Source organism: Elaeis guineensis, chromosome 3 (genome assembly GCF_000442705.2).
Source record: "Elaeis guineensis isolate ETL-2024a chromosome 3, EG11, whole genome shotgun sequence".
NCBI classification, from domain to species: Eukaryota; Viridiplantae; Streptophyta; class Magnoliopsida; order Arecales; family Arecaceae; genus Elaeis; species Elaeis guineensis.
The window spans coordinates 113,463,705-113,478,391 of record NC_025995.2 but is presented as its reverse complement, the minus strand read 5'-3'; positions in this window follow the sequence as shown (position 1 = coordinate 113,478,391).

Genomic DNA, 14,687 nt, shown 5'->3' with positions numbered 1-14,687 from the left:
TGGACTTATAAAGTGTCAATTGGTTTAGAGAAATTCGATTGGGTTCAAGATAATCTTGCTAGCACATGGTTAGACCTAATTTTTTCTTTATGTTTGAATTTCTTATTTGATAAGATAATTCAAACTAAATTATCTGCTAATAACCTAAATGAATTAGATTCATTGGACTCCAATTGTTAGATGTCTAAGATTTGGATCAAATGAATTAAGGGTGCAAGTCTCTAATTAATTTTTTTGATAGTTAAGTTGGGACACCACCTTGATTTGATCAAGTTGGGCATGACCATACTTTAGAGGATGTGTGAATCCCTATTGGGACATCCCTTGAATGCATTTTGAGGTGTGATTTAGTGGGTGCAAGGGCTCCAAGAGTTGGTGCCTAATAGGTCTCCTAATGAAAGTTAAATAACTTAAGTTATTAGAAAATCTAATACAAATAAGACTTGTATTATGAGATTGAATAGGATTCAATCTTTATGTCTATTTAAAGGGACCTCCCCTAAAGTCCCTAGGCATTCAAACCAGTAGCCCACATGCCCCTAAGGAGACCCCCCATGCCCTCTCTTCTCCCTTTGGATGTCCACATGCCCCACCATTGGGCGTCCCACTTCCACATGCCCATAAGGGCTTTGGGTGTCCACCTCTTGTGCTAGTTCCTAGTGCTTGGTAGCAGCATAATCAAAGAGGAAAAGGCAAGAGAAGAAGAGAAGAAAAGATAAAGAAAAGAATCAAAGAATTGATCGTGATCCAAGCTTCGTTCAGATTCGCAGACTGAATTTTCTTAGAAAAAAAAATTCAATCTTAAAAGGGCTATTCCAGATTGATCCCGAGTGGATATCCATAGAGGTCGAGTACTTGCGTAGCTAAGAGAGAGCCTCTTCTCTTTCAGATCCAGATTTGAAGAAAGAAATTGCGAAACAGATATATGATTCGATCACATGTTAAATTTCAGCATGTGTTCAATTTCAGCATATGAAGTAAATTCTTGTGGTTTATATTTTATGCATGTATGATTTAGATTAAAAAAAAATTAATCTTTTATTTCACTATGATGTTTAGAAAAAATTTTTTTGAAACATACATGCATGCCCCGACACATGAATTCTAACATTGACATAAGATACGAAAATAGCTACAAAATTAATATAACCATACAAACATCATAGATCGTAGGTGGTTAAAAAGGTATTAGAAAAAAATGAAAAAACCCTCAATTATATCTCTTGGATTTTAAAAGCTATTGAAACAGTATTGGGAATTATACCTTGCATCCATAAATACAAGATTTTAGTGATTTCTCAAACATGCTAATATTCATATTTATCAATAATGATCTTTTTTTTCCAATCCTTATATACTAATATATTAGTATTGGATTTTTAGAACAACATAGACCATGCAAAGTATGCGGATAGCCACAAAATTAATGTAAGTACAATAAAAAGTCATAGAATCATTAGAATCTTCATGCACTTATTATATTTCCAATATTCTTAAAAATATCAAATAAATATCAAAAATTATATGACCGCATTAATTAAGGAATTGTATCCCTAAATCAAGAAAGAACCAATCTACTACCATGACAATGATTTAAACTTTATTATAGTTATCAAAAATGTATTCATATTATAAAATATACTCATTTAAAATATATTACAATATTTAGTATTTTAATGATTATTTATTTTCATAAAAATCAATCCGTTTCCTTCGATAAAAATAAAAAATGAATAACCTTATTTTATTCTTCATGATATTTTTCAAACCATTTTATCTAAAACATTAAAAAATATCAATAACTTAAATACACTCTTGTATTTGTATGTTATTCTTATAAGTTCTTTAAAATATAGGTAATTTTGTTTATGTCATAATTAGAGAGTAATAGTGATATTTAATATATAAATTGTCTAGTACTTTTATATTATATACTAGTAAGGGCCTACGCAATGCGGCAAATTTAAGTAAAAATTATAATTTTAGTTGATAAAAAAAAAACAATCCCATTGAAAGAAGATAAAGCGTACAACATTATCAAAAAAGTTACAGAGAGATCATCATTCTTTGAATTTTTTCTCTCTAGCTACGTTGCTAATAAAAAATAAATATTGTTTTAGTATTTTGAAAAAAAAATCTATATTATCGTAAAATGTAGTAGGAAGTATAGAAAAAAATTGGTTAGATAATATTGGATTATCAGATGTCGAGTTTTTTCTTAGGCGGTGGTGCTGTCAGTTCTCTGCAAAAAAAAAATTTCTTGATATAGAAAAAATTTTTTAGATAATTAGCTTGAAAGTTTAATATCTGATTGTAACAGAAGATATTTTTTAAGGAGTAGTATGTTCAAATATTTTCGAATATATGCATTTTTTCGAAGTAGGAATTAGCATTTCTTCAAGTTGTAGTAAAGAAGGTTCAGCATTGGAAGCTTTATGTGAGCTGTCTAGTAAAAGATTGCTCTCTTGAAAAATCTTCGTCATTCAGAAATTATGATTATCACTTTCAGCATATTGTAAATCGGACATAATTTGAAAGATATAGAAGTTTTTAAGGATTTTTTCAATAACACTTGGAAAAACAAATTTATTTGATCTTAAATCGGTGGCAAGGTTGAATGCCAGTATACCAATTAACTACTAAGCTTATTTTTCAAATATAATGAATTTGGCATCGATAGTGTGATCCTCCACCACCGCATGCAACTTGTACCTTAGAAAGCAGCAAAACTTTCAGGACAATCTAAATTTTCTTGTGCATAAAAAAAAATATATGCATGATAATTTAGCATCACCAAAAAAATAGCCATTTGCTATATATTTTCAAAAAATATTCATGAATTATAATCATTAATTAAAGGAATCGAAAAATATTCTTTCAATGAATATACACTAATCTCTATATATAGCTTGGAAAAAATAGAAAGTTAAATAATAGATACAAGCCCTATAGCTCCTTTACTTCGTAAATAACACAATCAATTAATTTATAAAATATTTTTTTATTAAAAAATTTTCATAAAAGCCATAGTGCTTTACACTCTACAAAGTAAACTGCACTGAAAAAGAGAACAGACAAAAATTCTAACAAAAAATTATTTTTTATGCTTAATTTTCATATTAAAAAAATTATGCACACATGAGCATAAAAAAAAATAAATTAAGAATATGCACATGCAATCCTCATATTTTTTTCTATGCAACTGAGTAGCATAGAAATTCTATGCATGCATCTCCATCATCCATAATAAGTCATTTGGTATATGGGATAGGAACCCATATTTCTTTTATGCGGGTAGGGTCAATTTAAACCCTAAATCTACCCACTTTTCCATTTCCATTTCCTCTCCCTCACCCCACACCACCGCCGGCTCCTCCCCTCAACCCATGGCGGCCTCCTCATCCCCTCCTCTCGCCTCCCTCTACTTGGTCCGCCTCTAGCCCACCATCTCCTCCCTCTTTCCTCCATCAGATCCCGTCATGCACCCACTTTTCTTTCTCATCCCCACATCAAATCCCTTCATTTCTCTACACCACCACCACACCTCCTCTATAGCCGACGCAAAGGAAGGCAATGGCGGAGCCTGGCGGGATGTGATGGCCATGAGAGCAAGGAGCACGTGGGCATCGGTGAGGCCCTCAGTTGATGCCGAAGTTCATCCCATCCACTTCCTATCCAAAGATATGTTCTGACCCTTCTTTTTTCCGATCTAAGTTATCTTCTTTTTCTAGAATCCATTCTTTTTTTTTTATTTTTGCATTTTTTTCTTCCTTCACCTGTGGTCATCCCCTATCGTCGATCTCTCTCTTAGCTACCTTGAATTTGAGGCCGATGGGAGGCTGCGGTCAGGAGAACAGGGAGCACACGGGCATTCATGAGGTCCTGGCTCAATGTCAGAGTTCATTCCATCTTCTTCTTGTCCAAAGATATACTCTGACCACTCTCTTCTCTGATATAAGCTCTCCTCTTTTTCTAGAATCTATTTTTTATTTTTTTTTATATTTTTTCTTTTTCTTCCTTCATCCGAAATCATCCTTCATCATCGGTTCCTCTCTCAGCTACCACAAATTTTTTTTTTCTATTCCCTTCTCCAATCCAGATTTCTCTACAACCCATATGCACTTTCTTTTCCTTTCCAATTTTTCACTCTTTGTTTTGATCCAAAATGCATTCCTCCGTGCTTCTTTTTTTCGATCCAACCTTCTCTGCATCCCTTCCCCAATGCTAAACCTTCTGCCCCCCAACCCTAACCCAAGCTCAAATCCCAATGCTAACCCTCAATAAAACCCAATCCCGACTGTAACCCTAAACTGGCCCTAACCCTCAACAAAATCTTACACTAACTCTAAACCTGAAGAGAACCTAACCCTAACCCTAACCCCAACCCCAACCCTAATCATAATCGTAACCAACCCCCAGACCCTAGCCTTAGCCAAATAACTAACCCTAACCAGATCCCAATCCCAATCCTAACCCTGGCTGGACCCATGACCCTAACCCTAACCGAGCTCCAACAACCAACGGGCCTAATTAACCATAACCGAGCTATCACACTCGCTAACTCGATAACCCGGATCCGAATAGCTTGGATCCCTTTATCTATTAGCAGAAGGATCCAGGGGCTATTCAGCATGCCCATTAGCTAGTTTGTCCAAATCCGATCACCACCTATCCCTAAACCCATTAACCCATATTTGTTTTTGTCGGCCAAACCCTAACCCAATCTGTCATAACCCACATGTTTTTGCTGTCCACTGGATTGTCGCTCAAATCCAACAACAATCGTGGCTTTTTTTTTTCTATTCTTTTTTTCGTGAGGAAGCAACTACAATGTAGTACCAACCTCTGCTCTTTTTTTTTGCTCATTGGACGGCAGCCGGATCTCAGCAGCAACCACTGTATTTTTTTCTTTCATAAGGACTTTGAGGAAGACTATCACAGCATGGTAGCAACCCTTTGTCTCTTTCCTCTCTCACATGATGTTTGTGAACGAAGGAGTGAAAGGCTGCCAAAATAAGGTCAACAACCCTCCTGCATTCTTAACAAAGAACATAACAATATTTCTGATATTACAGTGAAGAAAAAAAAACTGATGAGGGAACTCACCTTCTCTAGCTTTGTTTCTCCAATTTTCTCTCTGCTGTTAGCCTCTTCAATCCTGATAAAAAAGAAAAAGTAATCAGCAATAGACTCATACACACACATACACTAAAAAAAAAAAAAACTTCCAACCTCACCCTTTCTATTTAGTCATTCTTGTGCTTGAAGGGTTGAACCTTCCCATGTATTTATAGGCTAAAAGATAAAAAAAATCGATAAGACAATCTATGCTTTGCCATCCATGTTTTTTGATTTTTTTTTTTCTGCAAATCTTCTCGGTCCAATTAAAGCTTTTGAGATTTTTTTCTTAACCCCATATCCTGTAATTAAAAGGAAAGGCACGCGAGTGTTATATCCCTTCCAAATCAATGTGTCTTTTTTCTTTTTTTTCCTTCATTTCCAGGACAGGTAAGCTACAACTGCAGCATGGATGCTGACTTGAAACAGTACGATTCCTCAGCATCTAGTCCGAAGTAAAAAACACCTTTCTATTCTATATCTCTTATATCATGAATGGATATGTATCTTCCTCTTTCATGCAAAGCATCTCTTTGACTCTCCACTGCTTCTCCCTCCCTCCCGACTTTTCCGCTACTCTCCCATGCCCCGTCTCCCTCCCTCTTGATTTCTCTAGAGCACACACTATCAGCATAGGGCATGATAAAAGGGGGGTTCAGAACCTAATGCTGACATATGTGCCCTCCAAAAATGGACACATAGCGCACTGGAAAAGCTTTAAACTCCTCTTTCATGTATTGCATAGATTTTTTATTTAAATATTTTATAATTTTTAATATAGTTAGTTACGGACAAGGATGTAACCATATCGACAATGGCTTCGGCTAGAACGTACTCGAGTCCATATATTGTGAAGTAGCCTGACTTCATCGTACCCACAAAAAAAAAAAAAAAGAAGGTAGCACAGGCACATTAGCTCTTTTTCCGACATGGACAAGAGCGTAGGCATGTGGCTGCTATAGAATAAACTAGTTGAAGATCCGCATATTGCACAGGACCGGATGTACGAAAATAATTTTTCTTCTAGATCTAATAAGATTGAAATATATATATATATATATATAATAAAATAATATTCATTCTGTTAGAATTTGACGTCTCGAGATTCAATCCACGTTGAGCCCACAGCGAGGTTCGCGGCGAAAAACGGAGTCCAATGAGACCAAGATCACCTGAATCGGAGCTCGGATGGAGGAGATACGAGCTTTTGAAGTCGGCACGAGAATCGAGGCAGCGGAGGACCGCCGGCGACCGGCGGCGGGCGGCAGCGGTGTGGCCGCAGGCGGCGGCACGCGGGACGCACGACCCAGGCCCGCGCGGGATGCGCGACCTAGGCACGCGGCCCAGCCGGGCGCGCGGCCCAGGCGCGCGCGGGCCCGCGCGCAGGCGCAGCCCAGGCCCACGCGCGCGGGCCGGCCCAGGCCCAGCGGCCTGCTGGCCCCTTTGCCCCGGTCCACCGTGGACCGGGTGGTCCACGGCGGGGCCTGTGGATCGCGTGGGCGTTTCCCATGCGTTTCTCACGGTCTACGGTACTATTCCGTGGACCGATTGCGATCGAACGGCCCAGAGAGATTCCGGTGACGATCCGACGGTTCAGGAGGCTGATTTGGCTTGTTTAGGACTCTTAAACCTAATCTAATTAGGTTTAAACTCTGTTTTACCCTTTAAAAGGGCCCTGTGACGAACAGAGGGTGTGTGGTTCGGGATTCTCGCCGTACGAAGCCCGTACGAACCCGAGAAGAGAGAGAGAGGTGAGAGCGCTGTGAGAGAAGGAGCAGGAGGCTCCTGGACAGCGGTCCCCAGGCTCTTCAGGGGTTCAGGGGGGTCTCCAAGAGAGAGAGAGCTTTTGTGAGGGGAACTTCAGGTGAGAGAGAATTGGGTGTACAAGGGTTGAGGGTGAGGTCTCCTCTTGTAAAATTTTCTTTTTCATAGTGAAGTTTGCATGCCCCGTGGAGGCGAGCCCTTTTGTGGCTGATCCACGTATTTTGATTGTTTTTCTTTTGTTTTGTTTCTTCTTTCTTCCTGCTGCATCGCGTGGTACTGAAAGGATCTTGGGAGGTGGTGTCCTGACCAGACATCCACCCAACACATTCAAATTCTTAGGATCACTTCATATTCTCAACTACCTATATAAATAGATTTTAATTATAAAAATATAATAATATTATATATTAATAACATAATTTAATATGAAGAGGTATTCTTTTCAGATGGCACAATAAAATTTATTCGAGAAACTGAGTTGGTAACACTCCCATATTCCTTCATAGAGTATATATATATATATATATACACACACATGGTAGAAAGCAACATAAACTTCCAGGGCAGGCACACCACCCATACCTCGTTTTTTTAATTTGAGAATCTAAGCTGAAAATCCCCTTCTAAAGTTCTTCTTGCAGCCAAACCTGCTGCTTGATTGGCTTCCCTTTAACACGTGTAATTTGAAGAAGAACAATCTTCTTCCATTGAAGCATATCCAGCATTAGAGGAATTCCTTTATCCCTACATGAATAAAATGAATTAATCCAGGAAATTACTGTTAGAGAGTCCCCTTCTAAAGCCCTTGGAATAATTAAGTCTGGTAAGACTCTTTTCAATTAGTATCTTCATCGGAACAATAGCTTCAATGCTTCCACTTCAATTATTCTTCGTAAAACCCATCTTGCTGCTTGAATTGCTTCGTGGAATCATTTCAGCTGAAATTAATTTAGAACCACTATTGGAGAAGGCAAAGCTATTTGTGACTCGGGATGGTGGTGACAAAGTTCTGGCGGCCAACATCGTTCCTCTCAAAACTAGGTTGCGTCGCTGATACGAAGTTTGTAAGTTATAATTTGGATGGCTTCCACCTGCCTTATATTTTTTTTGGAGAAGAGATTTAGCTAATCAATCATTTGGTTGGATTTGCTTGCTTCATGGACAACCAGACCATTTGGACCACGTCTACATCTATTGTTTGCTAGTTCAAGGTCCGTGTTGCTATCATGGGAAGTACTTTAAAATGTGGTATACCCGAGGGGCTTTCAAGGCTGTTTCTAATATATATATTTATTTTATAGTAGAGTATTGCATGTAGAGATGGAACTGGGCTCTAATACGATCCAACTTTGGATCGGTCTTTGGACTAGGTCTGAAATAGTTCGGATCATACTTTGACCTAATTATAGGATCCATTTATTTTTTGGACTGGACTCGGATATACATTTAGCCTCGCTTGGGCCCAAGTCTAAATTTAAGCTCGATCAATAGTTCGAAAAGTTCGATTAATAGTTTGATCAAGTCCAATCCTAGGTTGATCTAGTCCAACCAATAATTCAAGCCCAATCCTAATCAATTAGCCAGTTAGCTAATTGCTTATGTTTGTGACTTCCTCTCGAACTCGAAGAGCCTTAAAATCTCTCTTCCCGTATATTAGTTCGTCCGACTATCAAGGCGATTGCTGATTAAAATCCCTCTTTCTCCCATCTTCCGATCTTTCCCCATCGCCGATGCCATTATTCCTCATCTTCTCAAAGTTTGGAAGTTCTCTCCACGGCTGCCTTCACCACCAATTGGCTGCTTCAAGGTCCACCAGTGTTCCCTCATGGCCAGTCGTCCTCATTCATTAAATCATCGATCACCACTTATCATTCATCATTTATCAATGTCCTTAATAGGTACAACTCATTCACCGCACTTGCTTTCACCTCTCACACCAGCATCACTGCCTTCGCCTTAGCCCTTGCTCGTGGGTGGTCTGCTGCTACTCGCCAAGGCTATGGAGCCCTTTATGGTTGCCACCCTCGGCAAAGATGTTCAGCTTCTCCACAAGGGCGAGCTCCTCTTCTATTTTTGCTGGAACATTAGTTAGATTAAGATTATTGTACCTAAGATCGCTTCTCCAGCAGGTCTGGTGGCGGCATTGGAGGATAGGTTGGGGAGGAGGATCCTGTGCTTTGTACTAACTATTGTCAATGAGGGTTCTGGCATATAAGACTTGATGGGTAAAGTCCGGATGTACAGAAGTTTTGATGAAGTTGAAGGGACTATTGGATGCGATGGTGTTGACGAGCTGTATAGAGGTTGAGGGTCTGATGAAGGGGTTGGAGGTGGCAGGATGGGATTGGGGGAAGGTCATACAATAGTGGTCAGCGACGTTCTTTAGGGCCAAATAGCTAACGCAACCCTACAACAACCAGGTAGTTGAAAAGCATAGATTATCCTTTCTTTTTTTTTTTAAGGTTTGGGTCAGCTCAATATTTAGCCCAAATAGGTAACTTGGGCGGGCCCAATTTGGTTAGGGCCAGGCTAGGGCTTGGACATGGGCTGGGCTTGGGTAGAGATGTGGCCTAGCTTGGTCCAAAGCCTGAAAAAGTATTTTGAATTGGGCTCGGATAGCGGTGTGGCCCAGCTCGATCCAATTAAATAGCTCGAAAGTAAAAATGATTAATCTCTCCTGCCTATGCGTACATGGCTTATGTTGGATATAAAATATCCACAGCCGAAGTTTTCAACAGGATTTATTGACCTTTGCGGGCTCCGTCGCCAACTTCAACTGCTGGTAAGCTCCGTCCGAACTCCTACGGGAGCCGGACTTCGCACCTGACTTTAATTACAGAAAAACTCCATCCGGACTCCTATGGGAGCTGAGCACCATCCACGACTCCAACTGTAAAGAAGACTCCGCCCGGACTCCTACGGGAGCCGGGAGCCGAGCTCCATCCACGACTCCAACCGCAAGGAGGACTCCGCCCTCCGTCGCCAACTTCAACTGCTGGTAAGCTCCGTTCGGACTCCTACGGGAGCCGGACTTCACACCTGACTTTAATTGCAGGAAGACTCCGCCCGGACTCCTACGGGAGCCGGGCTTCGTCCACGACTCCGACCGCAAGGAGGACTCCGTCCGGACTCCTACGGGAGCCGGGCTCCGTCGCCAACTTCAACTGCTGATAAGCTCCGTCCGGACTCCTACGGGAGCCGGACTTCGCACCTGACTTTAATTGCAGGAAGACTCTGCCCGGACTCCTACGGGAGCCGGGCTCCGTCCACGACTCCGACCGCAAGGAAGACTCCGCCCGGACTCCTACGGGAGCCGGGCTCTGCCCTCTGATGTGACTTAAGGGAGACTCCATCCGAACTCCTGTGAAAGCTGGATTCCAAGCTCCTTTTGGACAGATGGCTAACTACCTCTCTCCGCCAGACACTCCCGTCGGACTTCAGTCGGTAGACCTTCGCCCTCTGGCGCGCTGCAGTAACGGCCGCGATTCTGCTCCATTCCCTGCGGCAGATTCCACGCGGCTCCATCACTCCACGACCTTGCTCCACCTCCTGCGATGGATTTCACGCGGCTCCATCACTCCTTGGCAGGCCGTAATAATGGCCACGATCCTGCTCCACTTCCTGCGACGGATATCGCGCGATTCTCCTATCCTCTGGCAAGTTGCGACAACGGACGCTGCTCCGCTTCAGACTCCACGTGGCACGCCCCGGCAATAGCCACGGGTCCACCCCACTATTAGCCGCAACAAACTTTTTCTGACCATGGACGGCCCACTATCAGACGGTTATAGGCGTCACCATCAGTTTGTTGTCCCCTCCGCCTATAAAAGGGGGAACCCCAGATACGTTATTCCATAAGCTCTCGTTTTACCTAGAAACTCTGCTAAAATTTTCGTTCGAGCACTCCATTCTTGTTGAGGCAGAGAACTGACTTGAGCATTGGAGAGTCTTGCCGGAGCAACCCCACCTCCGGTTTAGACTTCTTTTGCAGATCCCGACGGCGACCGCGACTCCCTCGACTCCAGCTTCTCCGATGCAAGCAGATTTTTGCACCAATAGCTTAGATTGTCGTGACATCATTCCCATAACCAAGTAAGCAATATGAATTTGAATTGCCTTATTTTATGGTCTTGCACTACACATCAATGGTGTAAAAGAGCTGAGTCGAGCACAGCTTAAGCTTGCCACATAAAGAGGCATTTGATGTTGAGTTGAGTTTGATGATGCACTCAAATTTACCTCATTTTATCATTTGAACTAAGCTTGAATTAGCTTGTTATCAGGTTAGGTTAAGCTCTTTTTTTTTTTTTCCTTTTTAAGGAAGATCTATACAATCGGGGGCGGGGGGGGGGGGGGGGGGGGGGGACGGGGCGCACCCCTGGATACTCCTGATAGCTCAAACCGGTGAATGTGAGATTTGATTTTAAGTCATTTGGTACCACTACTCAAGACTTCCTTAACTTGATAAGCTGGCATCTTCAAATCGCAAATCATCTATTCAAAAAGTGTTATTTCTTATTCCTTTCCTTTTGGCAACATTGGCTATTTTAATTTGGATTTTTATTAGCCAAATTGTGGGAAATTCTCAAGTTCAATTTATTTCGTAATTGTGTTAGAGTTCAATGAGCTTGCCATTATAAGTTAACTCGAGCCCTTCACATGCAAGAACTTGATGCACATGCAACCCGTTTGCCCACATATTTGAATCAAATTTATATTAAATCTCATGCATTTGCATGACAAACATGCATGCATCTACAAAATCCATCATGAATAAAAAAATATATTTGCTACTTTTATTTTCAGTCAAATAGTTTCTATATTTTTGAATGAAGTTATCACTATAAAAATGAAGATTTAATAAATAAAGTGTATAATTGAAATTTCAACAAACATAAACACCTTTTTTTTCAAAATCAGGATAAAACTACACAGAGAGGCGATTAGACAATTTCAATTAACAAATAAATGTATATTCAAATAAAATAATTCAAATATATTAATTGAAATTAATCGAGCATCAAATTTCATCTGGATTGAAAATATCCACTTTCAGGGACAAGTTTTTAACCAAGGCCTTTCTATATAACACAGTTGAATGACTCAACGAGTAAGCTATACAACTCATGTTATGCACGTACGAAATATTCTTCATGATATTGATAATTTTATATTTAATTTATGAATTTTTATTCGTTATCTAAAGCATTTTACCTGGGGGTAAAACCAGAATAAATCAGGAAGCTTTGAGAAACTGGAAGGCTTGGCCTTCCACGTATCCATGTGATTTTTTTTTTTTTTTTCCCCATCGGATCCTTCCCATCCCATCCAGCCATTCGGGGGGCCAAAAAAAGATAAATGCAATGCTTTGAGGTATGTGCCCTTCCTGTCAATGGTGCGAAAAGTTCAGCCAAATTACAAGCAAACTTACCCGTTTTAACTTGTTCACATGATAAACCGGTGATCAAGTAGCATCATTATATGCACTCTGAATGGCCAAAAATTTTTTGGGATATTTTACTACATGTCATCTGGGTAAAAATCTTTAGGTACTGACTTGATTTACATAATAAATTTATAAATTATATTAATTCTAGATAATAAATATTTTTGTGGTTACGATGGGAGCCACTTAGCATCCTCTTCCTACTAATGTGCCAAAATTTTCTCGAGGGTGCATACATTGTTTAGCTTGGATTCGAATTGTATGTTTCATATAAAATAATGGTTGATTTCCTTTCGTAACATTTATTATTAGATTATTCAATGCATAGATCTCGAAGCATTTCGAATGTTTTTATTCATATATCTATATAGATTTTACTGTATATTTGGCTGAGGTCATGAGAGGAAAGATGGATGGGTTGGAAGGAGGAATGATCTTTATTCACTATTTGATAACTGGATTCAAAAAATCTTAAAAAAGATGGATAAAAAGAAAGAATTGCTCATCCACCCTGGTCCACTAATTTATATCATTTCAATATGGAAGAATGTAAGGAATGATAGATACAATATACAAGGGATAGGTTTTACATTAACAAAATTATTTCTTATTAATTTTTTGATACAACCTTAACACTTCTCCACTTTTTCATTCATTTTATTTTTATATAGTTTTTATTATATATATATTATTAAATGGTATTATTAATTATTTTTTATTTAATACAAAATTTCTATCATTATAAGTAATTAATTAGAATTACCTTCTATTTTTATTTATATTCACTTTTTAATTAATCATTCATATAAAATTAATTAACTATTTAAATAAAATTAAAAATTAATTTATTTTTTATATAATTAACATAAAAATTATTTATACATAATTAATTTATAAATTTATTTATTTTATTAATTTCAATAAAAATAAATCTTTTTATAATTATAAATTATAAAGATATTAAATTTATATATTATTTTATTTTTAATATAAATAAATAATTAATAATAATAATTTTTTTTATCATAGAGCTGTTCGATAAAAATATCAAAAAGATATTATCTATCATTATCTTTTTTTTTTCTTTTATACTAAATTAAAAAATAAATGATTTTCATATATTCTTATATATTTCATTAAATAAAAATAAAAAATTAGATGAAAGATATATTTATTCTCCTTCTTATCCATTATTTCTTCCATATCCATTCTTTTTTGCAATGCATCTTTCATGCGAAACGAAGGTAACACTTCTTTCCTACGAAGGATACAAACCTGTCCGTTCCGCTTGCTTACAAAGTGTAACAAACACCGTTCACCATAACAGCTTATTTAATCAAAAAAGTCCTTCTGACAGCGGCTACAAGCTTTTCAACCAGTTCCTTGAATCAAGTGATGGGATCCTTCCGAATCTCCAACGACGTCTCACCACGTGTCACTTCTGCCTTTAGACAGAGCCGCATGTGTTTTTTTTTTCCTGCAATTCCCCTGCAGACCACGTGAGCTCTCTCACTCCTTCTCATGGGACCACACCGTCACTGACGCCGGTCGTCACCCGTCTCCTCTCCTTTCCAACCGCACTCTTCGTTTTTTTCCCTTTTTTTTTTATAAATATAATAAAGCTTCTAACACATCAGTCAACATTCCTTGTTACATTATTCTTGCTGCTTTTAGCGAAGAAACTAGAGACAAAAAGGCCAACCCACCCACGGTTCCGAGCCAATGGCCGAGATAGGTGCCCTCTGTCTGGTCGTGCAAATCACCGCCCTCGGAGTAGCGCCTCCGTATTGCATGCACCAGGTGCAATTGGACCGCTATGTCACCAATTCCCGATCACGCGCTATCCATCGTGCATATGCTCCGTGATTTGCCGACTCACTTGGATCTGGTGCATGCAATAATTCCCCCCGGCCCCACTCTGTACTCCGCAGGCAGCTCCCAACCTAACCAATTGGATTTCTCGTGACCATCCCCGCGGGTGTCTCTTTTTCCTTACCCCCTCTCCTCACCCTTTCTCTTGCCGGCCCTCTCTCCGGTCCGACAAGGAAAGCCAACTCTCTCACTAGCCTCTTCTATTTTCTCGTCGGCAAGTTTTAGCTCCATCACCCTATATCTTCTCTTCTTAAAATATTATATATGCAGGACTCATTTGCTTGGCCGGAAGCGAAGGAAAAAAAAAAAAGGGAATCTCCGAAAAAAAATCTCTTTATTTAATCAGAATTTTAATAAAAAAATATAAGAATCTTTTCCGACAAGAAGATAATTTTTCGTGAAAAATGTGAACCCATGAGCTGGTGGATTTGGGATTTCCGAGAGGGTAAAAATTGATGGCATTTTTCCTTTCTAATTTTTTAAATAT